This window comes from Suncus etruscus, chromosome 9 (assembly GCF_024139225.1).
Source record: "Suncus etruscus isolate mSunEtr1 chromosome 9, mSunEtr1.pri.cur, whole genome shotgun sequence".
NCBI classification, from domain to species: Eukaryota; Metazoa; Chordata; class Mammalia; order Eulipotyphla; family Soricidae; genus Suncus; species Suncus etruscus.
The window spans coordinates 50,720,058-50,738,520 of NC_064856.1; the positions used below are offsets into that span (position 1 = coordinate 50,720,058).

The 18,463-nt window shown below is 47.2% G+C and overlaps 1 non-coding gene and 1 pseudogene across 1 annotated transcript; one reads left to right on the forward strand and one right to left on the reverse strand.

Annotated features, from left to right (window-relative positions):
• Positions 1–12,860: 12,860 nt before the first annotated feature.
• On the reverse strand, positions 12,861–12,979 carry LOC126019535 (uncharacterized; annotated as a pseudogene).
• Positions 12,980–13,532: 553 nt separating this feature from the next.
• Positions 13,533–13,639, forward strand: LOC126019764 (U6 spliceosomal RNA). Its single transcript, XR_007499388.1, has one exon. It is a non-coding gene; the product is annotated as a U6 spliceosomal RNA (small nuclear RNA).
• The last annotated feature ends 4,824 nt before the right edge of the window (positions 13,640–18,463 follow it).

Consider the following 18,463-nt stretch of genomic DNA (forward strand, 5'->3'; position numbering starts at 1 on the left):
CTGCTATGCTATTACTCCAGCCCTCGGGTAACAACTTTGACAGCAACTGCAGTCCACAGGGAAAGGATGCCCAAGGGTGAAGCAACATCTTCAGAGATAATTTTATTGTTTGCATAAATAAATTCTTTAACTGAATCACCATGAGCTACACAGTTACAAAATTGTTATGTTTGAATTGCAGTCATTAAATGTACAGCATAACCTCCACCTGTGCACATTTCCCACCACAATGTCCCCAGTTTCCCTCTTGCCCTCTCCCCTACTCTTTCTCTCCCCTGCCTACCACTTTGTAGTAGACATTTTTCTCCCCTCCCTTTTCTGAGATAACTTAATAATGCCTGGGTGTGTCGGAGTGGGTAAGGGGTTGAATCCCTTGATGTATGTAGGATATAAGTCCTTTGAACTCACCAGGAGGAATCCTGGAGCACAGATCAGGAGTAAGCCCTAGGCACTGCCGGATGTGGCCCAAAGACACACACACACAAAAAGAGTTTAGTTAAAAAAATAAATAAAAAGCAAGGGTGGCTAGTGTAACAGGAGCTCCAACCTCAGCAAGAAGTCAGGCACTTCCCAGGCATGCTGAAACTCCCTCATCACTTCTATTGCGAAGTGATCATAATCATCGTTAAAACTGCACCCACCAACATCCAGTATCCTGAGGCCAGAGAACTGAGTGTGTGTGGGAGGTGACCAAACCTCACTACCGGGTTGTCAGCCCAGCCTCAGAAGCAAGGACAAGGGAGGAGTCCAGGTCCCTGCTGTGTCCTGAGGGATGGAGACCTTCCCCAGGCAGCTCTAAGACACCCAACATGTGACTCACCCCTCCTACACATATGCAGCATGCACACCCCCACGCATGCCAGCATGCTGCTTTACCCAACCTCACAGGCACAACCCTGGTTTGGAGCTGCTTCTCTGGGACTTTGTTCCATGAACTTGCATCCTCTTAGGCTTCCATCCTTCTTCCAGCCCCACTTTCCTCTGGCTTGCTCTCTCTGAATGGCCCAAATCTACTCCTGTACTCTCTCCTCCGCAGCTCAGCTTTATTCTTCTTTATTCTTTATGGGCCAGAACTAACACTGTGGTCTGGCTGGAAGGTAGCATAATGGGCGCCTTCTTGCATGAGTTTAGGATGCAGCAGGTGATCTGGATAAGCCCATTATCTCAGTAAGTATTTATGCTCCTGTGTACTGTGCCAGACACTGTTGTTCCAGTAATGTGTCCAGCACTTTGCAGAGCTAGCTGTTGCAGCCATGCGGGGAGTAATTGGCAGCAATTCTGTGCTAAGGGTGCAAAACCAGTAGTACACTACTGTAGTAATACCACTACAGTAGTAGAGGGCTGTGAGACCCACCTGCTTCCTTGAGAGAGGGGTGCTGAGTTAGCTGGGTAGGGAGAAGGAATTGGGGTAGCTGTGATGAGCCTTGGGGTCTCTCTACCTACCTTCTAACCAGCCAGTAGATTCCTCCACTCCTAGCTTTTCCCTCTCTGAGGCTCCTGCCTTTCTATAGCATGCCTCACAAGACCAGAGCTAAAGACCCAGAAAATAATATTGAGTCTACCTTCCTGTTGAAGTCCTGTCCCTGCCTGGAGCTGCCAGAGAATTACGAGCCACCCTGATAAACTTGAAGTTGAGGCAAAGAATGAATAATTCCTCAGCAAACATACTATCTGACCTCTGCTGATACTAAAATTCATCTGTTGATTATCTGAACTTGAACATAACAGAACATCCTGGCTATATTTCCACATTGCACATTTCAGAAACTGCCCAGATCCTGTGGCCTGAACCTCCAGGTGACCCAAGGAGATCTTCAGCCTCTTGCAACACACTCAATAAAACACAAAGTTTTATGTTTTGTTTGGGGGGGTCCAAAATGTGCTCAAGGGATAGGAGTAGTCACTTCCAGTGATACTTAGCCTAGCTGTTGGGCCTAAAGCCCTGGGGCTGAGACTCAGTGGTTCTTGGGCATGGTGGATCTGGGGGTGCCCAGTGGTGTTGAGAGTACTGGACAGAGGGTTGGAGAGATTGTATAGTGGGTAGGGTACTTGCCTTGGAAGTGCTGGGGATCAGAGGTAGGTGGTGTCTCTGCATTCCAGGCATGCATTCAACCATTTGACCTATCATCCTGACTTGGAAACAGGAATTTTTTTGCTAGGAAAAAACATTGCTGCTATTTTTTTTTTTTAGACCACACCAGCAACCAGGGGGTGGGAGGTTGCTTCTACAATTAGGAATTACTTCTGGTGGAGCGTGGGGGACATATAGGATGCTGAAAATCAAAGCCATGAAAGGCAAGCACCATATCCACTATACTGTTGCTCTGGTCCTGAAACATTGCTTTTTTTTCTTATTTATTTTTTTGGGGTTTGGGGCCACATCTGGCAGTTCTCAGGGGTTGCTTCTGGCTCTGTACTCAGGAGTCACCCCTGGTGGAGTGCGGGGATTGAATTTAGGTTGGCCATGTATAAGGCAAAAGCCCTACCTACTGCACTATGTCTCTGGCCCTGAAACATTGCTTCTTTATCCCCATTTTACCCCTCCTATTCTGTATGTACCAGGAACTAAGGTACAAAGGAGACAGGAGCTCAAGGAATTAGGGAAGGCCCATGTGAGCAGATAAGTGGGTCGTGTACAGGTGCTGGCTATGCCACACCTCCCCAGAGCATTTTCCCTGATACTGACACCCCTTTCTTTTTTTTTTTTTTTTTTTTTCTCCATGATCTGTGATTTTGTTTTAATTGTCTTTTTTTTTTTTTTTTTTTTTTTTTTTTGGTTTTTGGGCCACACCCGGTGACGCTCAGGGGTTACTCCTGGCTATGTGCTCAGAAGTCGCTCCTGGCTTGGGGGACCATATGGGACGCCGGGGGATCGAACCGCGGTCCGTCTCCTAGGCTAGCGCAGGTAAGGCAGGCACCTTACCTCGAGCGCCACCGCCCGGCCCCTGTTTTAATTGTCTTAATTCTTTTTTATTTATTTATTTTATTTATCTTTTTTTTTTTTTTGGTTTTTGGGTCACACCCGGCCGTGCTTAGGGGGTTACTCCTGGCTCTATGCTCAGAAGTCACTCCTGGCAGGTTCAGGGGACCATTTGGGACGCCGGGATTTGAACCACCGAGCTTCTGCATGCAAGGCAAACACTTTACCTCCATGCTGTCTCTCCGGCCCTAATTGTCTTAATTCTTAACATCAAATAATTTACAAATTTGTTCTAGTGATATATCTCCTCTACTAATGAGTTTGCAAAAGCAGCACCATCGATTACACATATAGGGAGAATCATAAGTGTATGTTTCTTTTGTTTGTTTATTTGTTTTGGTTTTTGGCTCACACCCAGAAGTGCTCAAGTGTTACTCCTGGCTCTACACTCAAAAGTCGCTCCTGGCAGGTTTGGGGAACTATATGGATCCTGGGATTCGAGCCACCGTCCTTCTGAATGTAAGGCAAACGCCCTACCTCCATGCTATCTCTCAGGTCCCAAGTGTATGTTTCTTTCTTTTTTTTTTTTTTTTTTTTTTTTTTTGGTTTTTGGGTCAGACCCAGCAGTGCTCAGGGGTTCCTCCTGGCTCTACACTCAGAAATCGCTCCTGGCAGGCTCGGGGGACCATATGGGATGCTAGGATTTGAACCACCGATCTATACGCAAGACAAATGCCTTACCTCCATACTATCTCGCAGGTCCCAAGTGTATGTTTCTGAATAGCTGTTTAAAAGACAATTCTAAACATACATCATAATCTAACTTTAGGAAAGAGAAGCAAAATTTATAACTTTAACTCGCCAGGCCAAAATTTAAAAGTAGCTGCCTGAAGATTATCTAAAAGATGTGAACAGTGTTAGATATTCTTTATTAGATATTACGTATTTATCACACTAACATACCTTTCAGCAAATGCAAAGAAAGTTTAGATCAGGTAATTTTTAACTGAACTAGCATAAGAAAAAAATATATAGGGGTCACTGCCAACTTGTCCTCAGTGTTTCCCTTTGCCAGACTCATGAACATGGCCTAAAACATAGGCAAGTCTTCCTATGTTCTAGGAGACAGTGATCTTCTCAATATTTAGATATATTAGCTATATTAATATTTAGATATATTAGTGAGCAGGAAACTATTCTCTCACAGGCATGAGCTGGCAGTCCCCATCTCTTGGAAAGGTGGACATGACAAGTTAAGATTAATCATATCTGGGGCCGGAGAGATAGCATGGAGGTAGGGCGTTTGCCTTGCATGCATAAGGACAGTGGTTCAAATCCCTGCATCCCATATGGTCTCCAGAGTCTGCCAGGAGCGATTTCTGAGTGTAGAGCCAGGAGTGACTCCTGAGTGCTGCCAGGTGTGACCCAAAAACTAAAAAAAAAAAAAAAAAAAAAAATTAATCATATCTTTAGAAGGAGACAATAGCAATTGTACATGCTGACCTAGAATTAGTATAAAAAGATTATCATACACATTTAAACATAAGCCAGTGTGCAGCTAAAGTGATAGTACAAAGGGTAAGGTGCGTGACTTGCGTATGGTCAAACTGAGTTCAATCCTTGTTATCCCATAGGGTCCCCTGAGCACTGCTGAGTGATTACTGAGTACAGAGCCAGAAGTAACCCCTGGGCATTATCAGGTGTGACCCCCCATAAACAAATAAAAAGTAACAAAAAAGATTTTCACCAGGACACTAGCAATCACTTGCTAACTCTGCATCAGAGTAACAAAACTCACTCAGTCTTGCTGGGGAAAAGTAAAGGACCAGGGAGGTTCAAGGCCCAGGTGAGGGAGTATCAAGACCCTGGGAGGAAAGAAGAGGAGCTCAGGGTAGAAGCACAAGAGGCAGGAGAACAGTGGAGACAGAAAGATCAAGGTTTGGGGTTAGTGGAGGGGGTGGGAGGGCAGGGAGAACCGCAGCTTCCTCTGTCTCTTTCCCTTCCTTCTCCTCCCAGACCAGCTTCAAGTCCTGTTCCTCTTTCCTCTACAGTCTCGCTCGGTGCAGAGCATGGTGATGATGGGAAAAGACTCCAAGTTGCACTGGGGAGGGAAGGGAGGGAGCCTGGCATCAGCCCCAGGCAGCCCCCTGGGCACAGCACTGCATCTTCCAAGTCTTGTAGCCCACACAGCAATTCTATCCCTCTCCAAGCATCTGAGGATGCAGCACATGTCCACAGAAGGCAGGAAACACACTAAGCATGTTGGTGACAGAGCCCAAAGATCCTTACTTTTTCCTTAGAAATAAAATCTTCCGGGAGGTGGGGGCAGAGTGATAGCACAGTGATAGGGTGTTTGCCTTGCATGTTGCTGACCCAGGACGGACTTGGGTTCGATCCAGAACATCCTATATGGTCCTCTGAGCCTGCCAGGAGCAACTTCTAAACACAGAGCCAGGAGTAACTCCTGAGCGCTGCCAGGAGTGACCCCCCCCCAAAAAAAAAAGTGAAATCTTCCCCTATAGCTGTCCAGGCTTTGTCACTTGCTCCTGAACCTTTATCTGCTGTCATTACCAGAGCTTTCAGAAAGCATGTATTTGGTTGGCATCAAAGAGGGAATTGTAAGCCATAAAGATAACTCAGGGGTTAAGGTGCTTGCTTGTATGTGCTGATCCCAGTTCCATCCCTGCTATCCCACATAGTCCCCTAAGCCCTGTTGTGACTTCTAACACAGCGAGGAGGAAGCCCTGTGTGTGGCCCCAAAACAAACCCCTAAAATTAAGGGAAAGAGGGAGTTGGAGAGAGAGCACAGCAGTAGGGCCTTGCACACAGCTGTGCAAATGGCCAACCCACAATGGACCCAGGTTTGATCACTAGCATCCCATATGGTCCCAAGCCTGCCAGGAGCAATTTCTGAGTGCAGAGCTAGGAGTAACCCCTGAATGCCACTGGGTGTGGCTCAAAAACAAATTAAAAATATTAAGGGAAAGATAGGAGAAGGGTCCCTTCTCTTTACCTTTTGAAGAGGGAGGTACCCAAGCCCTGCTTTGACCTCCATGAGCTGCTTCACCTGCTGCTTCAAGTGCTCTGCACTTTCACCAGCACCAAGGTGCAGGCCTGGAGGGAGCGGGCCTTGGGAACCACATAGCTCCTCTGTATCATTGGCTCCATTACAGGCAAGTTGCTGAGCTGGAGGGTGCTCAGGGCCCCTTGCGCCTTAATGTCTAGGATTTGCAGGTTTCCACAGGTCTCGGGCTTGTCTGTCTGTAGAGGGAGCATTAGGCCAACAATAGGAGCAAGGTTCCAGCTGGTCCCACTCTGCAGACACTGTGTAGATGGTGACCAGGGGGAAGGATTCTCATTTCTTTGGCAGTAGCCAAAGCTTTGGTTGGCCTGGCCCACTCCCCAGCTGACCCCAATTGACCCCAAGGAGGAGTGGCTGGGAACTGGCTCAGGGTGAGCTAAGGCAGCTGTTAGGGCAGTCCTAAAATTAGCCCCAATGGGGATAAGGAGAGGGAACCGGCCCAGGCGACCAGCTCCCACAGCCCAAGGGACTGAACCCACAGTCCACTCAGGGTAGGAGAAATTGGCCGTGCTTTAGGTGGGGACCCTTCCAAGTGTCAGCACATCTTGGGGAGACCAAAGAGCAGGCATCTTCAGCTGGTTATTTGGTCCACTTGGGCCTCCTGACTCTCAGCCCTTCAGAGCCTGGGACAGACTGTGCTATTTATAATCTAGACCAGGACTGCAGACAGGTCCTGTCTCTAGAGAGAGGCTGAGTCCGGAGGAGGAGTTGAGGCATCTGTCAGGCTGCTGTAGGGGGGGGAGGGCTGGTGACAAGCCCCATGCCAGCCCCTTTGATTCCCCCTAATTTTTTTGTTTTGTTTTGTTTTGGGGGGGGCCACACTGGTGATGCTCAGAGGTTACTCCTGGCTATGTGCTCAGAAATCGCTCCTGGCTTGGGGACCATATGGGACGCCGGCTGGAGGGGGTGCAGATATGTGGTCCAAGTTGGAGGAGAAAGATCTTATCCTCCATCCCACCATCATCCAGCCCATCCTAAGGGCTTTTATTCAATACATAAGGTCCAGGTGGTATGTAAGGGTCTTCTAGATCTTATCAAAGTCCCCCATGGTGGGCCCAGAGAGATAGCACAGCGGCGTTTGTCTTGCAAGCAGCCAATCCAGGACCAAATGTGGTTGGTTCGAATCCCGGTGTCTCATATGGTCCCCCGTGCCTGCCAGGAGCTATTTCTGAGCAGACAGCCAGGAGTAACCCCTGAGCACCGCCGGGTGTGGCCCAAAAAAAAAAAAAAAAGTCCCCATGGTCAGCAAGCCATACTTCGATCACAAGTCTAACTCCCTAGACAGCCTGAGTAGGTCCAAAGGCCAAACTTTCTGTGTCTAAAATGAAAATTCTGCCTTCACCCCAGAGAGCAGAACAGACTCCAACATAAGGTGGAGCACTTGGCAGGCTATTTCCTTATGCTCTCCTATGAGGGCATGTTAGTATGTAGGCAAGTCTGAGTGACCCCTGTGCCTATTGCATGTAGTCTGGTATGTGGGCAGAATGAGTTCTTGGAAGCAAGAAGTAGGCAGAACATTAAAACTGGGTAACCAGGGGCCGGAGCGGTGGTGCAAGCAGTAAGGCATCTGCCTTGCGTACGCTAGCCTAGGATGGACCGAGGTTTGATCTCCCAGCATCCCATATGGTCCCCCAAGCCAGGAGTGATTTCTGAGGGCATAGCCAGGAGTAACCACTGAGTGTCATTGGGAGTGGCTGAAAAAAAATTTTTTTTAAATAATGGGTAACCAGGGCCAGAGCAATAGCACAGTAGTAGAGCATTTGCCTTGCATGCAGCCAACCCATGACTGACCAAGGTTCGATCCCCGGTATCTCATATGATCCCCCAAGCCTTCCTGGAGTGATTTCTGAACTCAGACCCAAGAGTAACCACTGAGCAAAAGGGTAACTAGGGCTAGAGAGAGAGTATTGCATTAGGGTGCTTGCCTTGCATGTGACTGACCAAGTTTCAGTCTCCAGGACCCCATATGGTCCCCAAATCTAGCCCAACTAAGAGTGATCCCTGAGCACAAAACCAGGAGTAAACCTTGAGCACTGCTGGGTGTGAAATAACACCTTCCCTCCAAATTTAGCCATTGCTGAGCTCCCTGAATTGGCCAGAAACTAAAAATAATGACATGTGATGCCTAATTTAATTCTTGTGACATCTCTTCTAAGCTGAGGAAATTGGGAGACACGTAGATGAAACAACTGGCTCCAAGTCACAATGATGAGTGACTATCCAGACTGGGTTGCACAGAGACCTACAGGTCAGCTTGGTTGGAAGCAAACAGCTTCAAGGCCTGGTGGGAACAAAGCAGTAGCCAAGAACTGGAGTGATAGTACATCAGGTAGGGCCCTTGCCTTGCATGCAGCTGACCTAGGTCCAAGCCCCAGCACCCCATATGGTCCACAGAACCCCACCAGGAGTGATTCCTGAATATAGAGTCACATGTAACTCTAAGCATTGCTAGGTGTAGCCCAAAATACAACACATATAAAAAGCAACAGCTAGAAATGGGGCTCTGGTAGGAGTCACAGCCATGATCCCAGCTTATGCTGAGTGAGAGCAGGGGAGTAGAGGTGCAGGGGGAAGACAGCTGAAGACACAACCCTAGGTGAGATAAGACTCGGCTGGGTTTTCACATGGCCCCACCAACTCTGACTTCCTCCTCGAGGGGAAATGAGTGTGAGAGTTGCCTCCTGAGGCCAGCCAAAATAAAGCAAAATCAGAGTTTACCAAATGGCCTGCCCAGGTCCCCCCTCCGGCACACAGTGGGTCTCCCAGTGCATTCCAGTGCTGTTCCTTCCAGCCCCTCCAAAATAATTCCTTGGCCATCTGGGGTATGGCTTCTATCCTGGCAACTGCTGCTCCCTAGATTGAGACATCTTGGATAAATGGGAGCAAATGTTGAGCTCACACTGAGGGGTACCCCCAGGAGAGATAGACATGCAGACAGAACTTGAGCTCAAGGCATGGCCCACTGACCTGGGCCTTTGCAGAAAAAGGAGTAGCTGCAGCTGGCAACCCTCAGCTCAGGGCCCAAGCTCTCATGATAGCAAACACCTCAGACTCGGGACTCAGCCTCAGAAGCCTTTGCCATGGCCCTAGCTAAGCTGGACTCTGAGCAGAGTGGCCTTTGAATGCCCCCATAATTCACTTGCTCTTCCTTACCCGAAGCTCTAGCTCTGTTGGCAGAGTTGGGATGACCCTCACTTGAGTGGATGCCAGGGTTTGGAGAAAGACCCCTGACCCATCCCATTCCCACCTTGCTGCTAAATACTAAGTTTTCTCCCCAAGTCATTCTGAGGCTAGTGAGTTGACCCTTGGGCCTCATCAGCGTGGGAAGTCGCCCTGGTGGATATTGGTCCTCTCAAAAAGCCCAGATGAATCCTTCAGACCAGCAAAAGCAGGTGACAGGGAAAGAGCCCAGGCTAAGAGAGTTAGAGAGAGTTGGTAGAGCTTGGGAGGCCCAGCCTGGGGGTACAGATTGCTCACACCATCTGCCTCATTCCCGTGGGAGGACTCTAAACTCAAGAAAAGACCTTTATCAGGATCCCCAGGACTAAGATGTCAAAGCCCACCTCCGCGGGAGTTTCCAGAAGCGGCCATGAAAGTCCTTCCGGCGCCCCCTTGTGTAAACAAGAGGAAAAACATAAGTGGAGGTTTGGCCAACAGGTCTGGTCCACGTAGTATTTCCTGCGTGGCCATGCCTTTCTGGAGTGGTACCGGCACTCTTTCCAGTTACATGGCCTCTGCTTTTATTGATCACCCCAACTCATTATCTGCTCCCCCACCAGGCTAGAACCGTCCAAGAGCAGGGCAGGGTGAGATCGGTGAGACATATGTTATCCTTTGGGTGTGCTGGGAAGGCCTTGGGAGGGCGGGGAAATGAGCTGAACAGAATTAAATTGAGTATAAATGGAGGGAAATAGTGTGGAATGTAGATAAATATTTATGCACAAGCGTGTTCTTGAGAGAAGCACCGGGTATGCTCCCCCAAATTACAACAGATTTATTGATATATGGTTCACATACCATGCAATTTACTTGCCTCAAAAAAATGTGATTTAGTGGATCTTAGTATATTCACAAAGCTTTACAACCATTTCCATAGTCTTGTTTTTGTTTGGTTTTTTTTTTGCTTGTTTGTTTTTGGCCCACACATGTCAGTTGCTCACTCCTGGCTCTGTGCTCAGATATTACTCCTGGCAGACTCAGAGGACCATATAGGATGCTGGGGATTGAACTTGGCTTGGCTACATGTAAAGAAAACGCCCTACCTGCTGTGCTATTACTCTGGCCCCTGTAGTCATATTTTTTTTTATTTTTTGGTTTTTAGGTTACATTCATTGGCACTCGGGTTACTCCTGGTTCTGAGCTCAGAAATCTCTCCTGGCAGGCTCGGGGGCCATATGGGATGCTGGGGTTCGAACCACCATCCAAGGCAAATGCCTTACCGCTGTGCTATCTCTCCGACCCCTGTAGTCATATTTTTTAGTACACTCTCCTTACCCTTATCAGCATACCACATAAATCTACATCTAATACCATCACTCTTTTTTGGTTTTGGGGGACCATACCAAAGCTGTGCTTGGGACTTTTTTCCTGGTTCTGGACTCAGAGATTACTTCTGGTGATTGATGCTCTGGGCGGTCATATGGGATGCTGAGGATCAAATCTGGGTTGGCCACATGCATGACAAATGCCCCACTCACTGTACTATTGCTCTGCCCCAGCACCCTTTTTTTTCTCCTAAACCTCAACCCTAATTGATTTCTGTACAGGTCTGCCTATTATGAACTTTGAATGGCAAGAGAATTGTAGAACAGGCTGTCTTGTTTCACCTGATAAGATGATGGTCTCAAAGTCTGTCCCTGTCCCAACCTGTACAGACACATTCTGTTTTATGACTGAATAATATTCCATTGTTCAGATAAGCCACTTTTTATGTACTTGATGGAAACTTGGGCTGTTTCCATTTTGGGTGATTATGAATAATGCTGCTAAAATTCCTGTACCAGTTTTTGTGTTTTTATTTCTCTTGAATCCACCTAGGAGTGAAATTGTTGGACATATATCATCACTGTCAAGATGCAAAGGAAATTATCCTCTACCCCTCTGGAGTCTTCAGAGGCTGGGCAAAAATTAAGCATTAGACAGACTGATAAGAGAACAAAAAGCAAGGAAAAATTTATTAGTAACTGTATAATTTCTGTAAGCACAGGAGAGACCCTGGGAAACAGTGACTCACTTACTTCATGGCTACAAGAAGTCATCTTCAAGTGTGATTCATTAAAGCAGAAGCCATGGGGAAACAAGAAGGGAAGGTCAGGGAGGTACCAAGTGGGTTTAGTAAACAATGATATGCAAATTAGGGTACAACAGGGAGATTAGGTTTTTTAGGGAAACTCCAATATGGGAGATGTTGACTTACCTTTCTTTTTCTTCCCCCCCCCCTTTTTTTTTATTTTTGTTTTGGGGCCACACCTGATGGCACTCAGCGGTTACTCCTGACTCAGATATCACTCCTGGCAGGGTTTGAGGAAACCATATGAGATAGCAGGTTCAAACTTGGTTGGCCACATATAAGACAAATGCCCTGCCCACTGTGCTATTGCTCTGGTCCCTCTTCTTTCTTCCTTTTTTTCTTCCTCCTTCTTTCCTTCCCTCCTTATTTCCTCCCTTTCTCTTTTTTTTTTTTTCTTTCTCCAGTCATGCTCAAGAAACTACTGCTGGCTTTCTGCTCAGGAGTCACATCTGGCAGTGCCAGAGATCAAATAGGGGTCAGTCACGTAAAAGGAAGATACCTTAACAATTATCTATCTCTTCAGCCCCAGAAACATTTTTTCATTTCCCAGATATATTTTTTCAAAGGTGACCTTCATTCTATCTTCAGGGTTTCATCCAGGAAATTATGTCTTTTGCCAAAAGGAAAAATATGACCTTTGCCAAAGACATATTTTAGGATGGCAGCTTTCTGCTCCTCTACATGGCTTAACTAAGGAACTGAGGATTGTTTTTCCAAAGGGCTGCACCATTTTCCGTTCCCACCAGCTGACACACGTTTCTCCAGGCCTTGCCACCTTTGTTATTATCTATCTTTAATTCTTAGTGGGTGTGGCATGGAAAATGTTAGTGTAATGTTAGATCTTTTAAAAGCAGCCTTTACAACTGTTTGTGCAGTGTAATCTCAACACTATAAAAATAAATATCTACAGAGTCAGGACTAAAAATAATCTATAAAAGTGCTAATATGTTTATATGGAGGCAATTTAGGAGTATTTTCATTCCTTCCTAAATTTTTGATAATGTGAACTAATATTGATTTAGGAAGTGATGGTTAAAATAAAAGTAAATGTTATACAAAGTAAGATAATGCAAATAAAAATTTTAAAAACTGTGCAGAGATAGTACAGGGATTAAAGTGCTTACCTTGCATGTGGCTGACCAGGTTTGATTCCTGGCACCCTATCTGGGCCCCTGAGACCCTCCAGGAGTAAGCCCTGAGTACCTCTGGTGTGTGTTCAAAAAACTGTTTCAAATGCAATGAGTTAAGATCTGGAAGCCCAAACTTTTCCTCCTGGAAAGGATTTGTCCAGAGGGGTGGGCAGTGGAGAGGAACCATTTCATCTAGCACCAACCCAAATCAGCAAGACACTAACAAGTGATATTTTGTTTGATTTTTTTTGTTGTTGTTTATTTTTAGGCCACACTGGCTGTGCTCAGGGGTTACTCCTGGCTCTGCACTCAGGAATCACTGCTGGTGGTCTCGGAGGATCATACTGACTGCTGGGGATTGAACCCAAGTCGGCTACATGCAAGGCAAACACCCTACCCACTGTGCTATCAATCTAGCCTCCAAGTGATTTTTTTTTAAGCCTACAGCATCCAGTATTCCCAGGCGGTCTCCCATCCAAGTACTAGCCAGGCCTGACCCTACTTAGCTTTCGAGATCAGACGAGATCGGATGCGTTCAAGGTGGTATGGCCGTAGACCCCAAGTGATTTTTTAATACTCCCAAGCAGTGCTTATGCTATGTTCCTCAAGCCCTGCAGTACTGAGGACACCAGAGACACCCTAGAGGTGCTTGAAGGGACCATGTGACACCTTTTTTTTTTTTTTTTTTGCTACATGGGACACTGGGGGGGGGGGGAAATCAAACCAATGTTCATCCTAGATCTGCTGCATACAAGGCAAATGCCCTACCACTGTGCTATCGCTCTGGCCCCAGCCTTATCTTGAATCCAGAGCCATATGAAGTCAAGGCACATACTCTACCACTAGAACCACACCCCAAGACCTAGATTTTCCTATTTAATCCTTACCACTTACCACATCCCATGAGGTAGGTATCTAAGTACACCTTTGTCACTGTGAGTATAATCTGAGACCAAAGTTTACTAAGTTTTGGGGAATCTTCTCCCTAGTCTCCAAAGCCAGAGAGACAGGTGAGGGGTTGTATTCCCTAGGATCTACCTCAAGGCAGCTTCACTGTGTTCCTTAGGGGAACAAGACACTCCCTAGGAATTAATCAAAACTGGTCCCCATGTGCTCACTTCGGCAGCACATATACTAAAATTGGAATGATATAGAGAAGATTAGCATGGCCCCTGCGCAAGGATGACATGCAAATTCATGAAGTATTCCATATTAAAACAACAATAACAACAATAAAAAAACTGGTCCCCATAGTAAGGGCTGAAGTTTGAGACAGAGGCTCTGTACCCACCTGGATATTGAAGAGGAGGGAATGAAAGTAGAAAAGGGAATGGGAGGAGGGAATTTCAGTGACCCTGAGACAGTGCAGGGATCAGTGACCTCTCTGATCTCACATTTAGCCAGTCTCACCCTATCACCCTCAGGCTTGCTTCCTTACTCCTTCATGCCAGGCTCTGAATGGTGGAACTGGCACACTCTTGGTTCAGGGGACAAAGGACACTCACTCTCCAGGACCCAGCCTGGCCCCAGGGTCCCTACCTACCCCACACCTCTCACTAATGCATTTCCCTAATAGTGCTTCCCCACCACTCTCTCTTGGCAGTGTAGAGGTAGAAGTACTGTTTTCTCAAGGCTCTCTTGATCCCCACTTTACAGAACAATCTACAATCTGTCTTCTTTCTTTTCTTCCTTCCTTTTTCCCTTCTTTCCTTCCTTCCAGTTTGGTACCATATTTGGCAGTGCACAGGGCTTACTCTTGGTTGTGCTCAGGAGGGGTCATAGTAGCATCTGTAGTGCTGGATGAAGGGTTAGGAGGAGAAGTTCAAATCCAAGCCCCAATGGGTCTGAGCTATGGGGTGGTAAAATAAATGATCAAGATGGGGCCAAAGTGATAGTATAGTGAATGGGGCACTTGCCTTGCATGCCAGCATCCCTTATGGTTACCAGATCATTTCTGATGGGACTGAGCACACAATCTGAATATAGCTGGATGTGGTGCCCCCACAAAGAATTTACCAAAAGTAAGATAGTTTAAACAAGAGTAATGGAGTCCCTGCCCGTTACTCTCTGCCCTTCTCTTTCTCCTTCTCTACCACTTCCAGTGTTCAGGGGGCCATATGAGATGCTGGGGATCAAACCTGGGTGAGTCACATGTAAGTCAAGTGCTCTACCCACTGTACTTTCACTCTGAGTGCTTTTTTTTCCTTTGGTTTTGGACCACCTGCCATTGCTCAGGGGTTCCTCCTGGCTCTTAGGAATCACTCCTGGTGATTCTCAAGAGACCATATGGGATGCCAAGGTTTGTACCAAGGTCGACCACATGCAAGACAAGCACCTTAACTGCTGTACTATCTTTCTAGCCCCTATTGGGTGCTATTAGTGGTAAATTTATGCTTCCTATGGGTTAGTCATAGGAAGGGCAAGCAGAAGACATGCACCCAATTTTAAGGAGAAAGTAAATTATATATACTATTCTAAGTCAATCAGATAAAAAGAATAAGAAATCCATATAGTAATTTGAGTCAGCTATGAAATGTTCTAAACCAATCATATAGAGATAATAAAATGTACCATATTTTTGCTCTATAAGACGCACCTGACCATATAGTTTCTAGATGATCAAAACAAGAAAAAAAATATTCTAAAGCAAATGATGTACGAAATATTTAATAAATTATAACAGAATAATATTTCAACCATGTTAAGTGAACAGCAAGCAGTTAATGTGACATTAAAAATCATTGTGACTGTTATTAACAAATGGAGAGAGTACTCTTCTAGTTTTCTGAGAACCCCAAGAACTCCTCATTTCTCAAGCTCCATGCAGCATTTGCTTCATAAGATGCACAGACATTCCCCCCCCCATCTTTTGGGGGAGAAAAAAGTGCATCTTATGGTATAAAAAAAATATGGTACATGGAATAATGTTAGTCTATTCCAGGAAGGGAGTAGTGTGACCAGTTCTAGGAATTTGGGTGGCAAAAGCATAGAATGTATGTGTGTGTGTGTGTGTTGCTGGGTCAATGCAAGGCAATTCTAGGAACTGTGGGTCTGAGTGGAACAATTATGGGGCTTTGAATCTTCCTGTGCACAGCAGATTATATTAGTGAGGATGGTCTCAGCCTGCCAGGACTATAAATAGAACATAAGCTACACTTGTTTTTAGGGGGCTTTTGCTAGGCCACAGCATTGGGGATCAAAGGGTCAGCAGCATACAAAACAGGCACCTAAATCTCTGCCCTCTCCGCTGCTTCTATCAATAGTTTTCTTTTTTTTGGGGGGGGGGGAGCATACCCGGCGGTGCTCAGGGGATTACTCTTGGCTCTGTGCTCACAAATCAAGCCTGGCAAGTTTAAGAAACCATATGGGATGCTGGAGATCAAACCTAGGTCAGTCCCAGGTCAGCTGTATGTAAGGCAAACGCCCTACCCGCTGTGCTATTGTTTTAGCCTCCATCAGTAGTTTTCAACCACAAAAAGTCTGCAAAAAAAAAAATCCTTTCATCCAACACACAGCATCTGTGCCACAAAGCAGTATAAGTATCCTTGTTATAGATAATGGCTATAATTTCTGCATTAGCAGTCTGTGAAATAGTCCTTGTGTTTCCGCCATTCTGCAGGTATGACGCTGTCAAAAATCTCTAACCACTACATTTGCTTCTAAGCTTCTCCTTGAAGATATGTTGGTGGGGACTAGTCAAGGGGAACTGCAGGGATGGAACCTTCACCTCCCCACAGTACTATGAGACTCAGAGTCCCTCCTTTCCCTGGACCTCTGCCTTCCCAACTCCTTTATCCCAAGAGCTTTACTGGGTTTCTTCCCTTCACATTTGGGTCCCAAAGCCAGGCTTGATTCCAGGGCCTCCAGACTGACTGATCCAGATTAGGGAGGTCATCTAAACTAGAGGATCTCCTCAGTGGGGCGCTTATGTCGTCTGCTGGGCCCCAGGGGGCGCTGTTAGATCAGACAAAGACTGGGAAGGTGCAAGGAGAAGGGGCAGGGTAGAATTACTGACAGCTGTGACTCCAGGCACAGTCACTCAGTTGGTATGAGACAGCCACTCCCCAATTCTCGCAAGTTTCACTTCTCCCTTCCATCCCAGTGTCCACACCTGGTTTAAATAAATGACCAGATGGATGGAGAAGCAAGGAGAGAACCCAAAGGACTGAAGTGTTGCTCTGCTTTCCAGAGACAGGGCTCCATCCCTGACACTTAAAGGTCCCCAAGCACCGCCAGGAGTGCTCCCCGAGCACAACTAGAGACCTAAGACCCGAATTAATAGTAATAGCACAGGCTGGATGGACAGTGGGCACTGCCCCTGCCCCCTACAAAGGTCCCAAGACATAAGGTCATATGGGGGCTCGGATCCTAAAGGCCAGGGGAGGAGAGATGGCTGGGGTGCCAGGCATTACACCCCACCCTGCCACCATCAGCCTATTCTATTCTGTTTGGAGTCCAAACCCCACTTCCTCCACTTGGCAGTAGCACAGACTCCCAGTGTGTGGCTGGGCCGTGCCCACCTTCATGCAACGTCAGAGCCTCTGCCGTGCATGCGGGAATTGTGGCTAGATCCAAGAGCTCCCTGTGGTAGGAGCCTGGGAACCCCAGGGAGCAGGAGGCCTGGGCGTGGGGCCGCAGAGCCTCGGCCAAGGCAAAGCAGCTCTGGGAGCTGCCAGACGGGAAACATTTTCCGGGAGCCGGAAGGGCTGGCGAGCCCAGGACCCGCAAAGCACCACAATGGACCCTTGTGTAGAGGTTTCACTGGGGCCCACCCGCAGGCGCAGCTGCTGGGCCAGGGTGGACCCTGCTTTTTGGTCTGCAGCCAGACCCAGCTTCCAAACAACCAGCCCTCGGTCCAAACCAGAGTGTGCCTGCTCTGGAGGGATGGTTCCAGGGTCATGGTCTGAGGCTGCACAGGTCCACCCGGGATCCTTCTGTTACTGACCACACCACAGTGAGAAAGCCCAAATCTTCCAGCAGGTGGGAGTAGGTCATTGGACATTTCTCCCTCAGGCAGCTCAGGACAGAAAGAACCAGGTTGGCTGGGACACCTTAGCTAGTCTTAGCTGATCCTTCGTCACCTTCCGTTCAACCAGAGGAAAGGAGGCTTGCTGATGCTCATTTGATGGAATCCCCTCTCTATGATGGTTCCCAATCACATGAACTCCTGGGACCCTTCATGGCCCCTCAGGTGCAAACACAGCTTCCCCTTCTCTGGGCATCCATGATCTATGTCATTTTCTTCTTAGAGCATCAGGTCCAGCTTCTTACGATGCTCCTACGATGACTTGGATCCTTGTCAGGGTCAGGATTCCTAGGGAATGATACCCCACCAACCACCTCTGTGGGGTTCAGCAAAGTGTCTGACACTCAGAGTAGACTATGCATGTGAAGGAGCTGCCTAAGAATCGCAAAGCACTGTACCCCTCTGAACTACTAATATTTACAAAATAGAAATGAAGATAGAAATGCAAGACCCTGTCCTTGTGTCAGATTTTAAAGATTTGAGGGTCTGCAACAAAAACACGATAGAATGTGACCAGTACAAGGATAGATTTATATCTGGCTGCATTAGCAGAGGCATAAAGCTTAGAATGGGGGGGGGGGGGTCTTGTCCACTCCAGTGCACCCTTTCTAAAGAATTCTACTGCTCAGATGCCCCAATGGGACAGTGTCAACCTCAGAGAAGGGCAGATACTGTCACCATCGTCCCAGGTCAACTGGGGCCAGAGGACACTGTCGCCCCAGCAGGGAGGTTACAAGATTGTCTCAGGAAGCCGGTTTTGGTGGAGAGTGGCCAAAGGCCATCGCCCCACAGTAGACGGGACTATGGAGTTGGACAGAGCTGGCAACACAAAAGTGGGTGGAGAAGATTCCTCCACTGGTGGGCAGAAGATTCCCCCACTGGTGTAAGACAGTAAATTGCAGAATATTGCTTCTAAAGCTAATGGAGCCCTGGCTCAAAGCCATCGATAGTGGTAGCTCAGCAACCCCAGAGCTTTCCTCCAGCTCTGTTTGCTTTGTGTGGCTTTGCTGCAAGG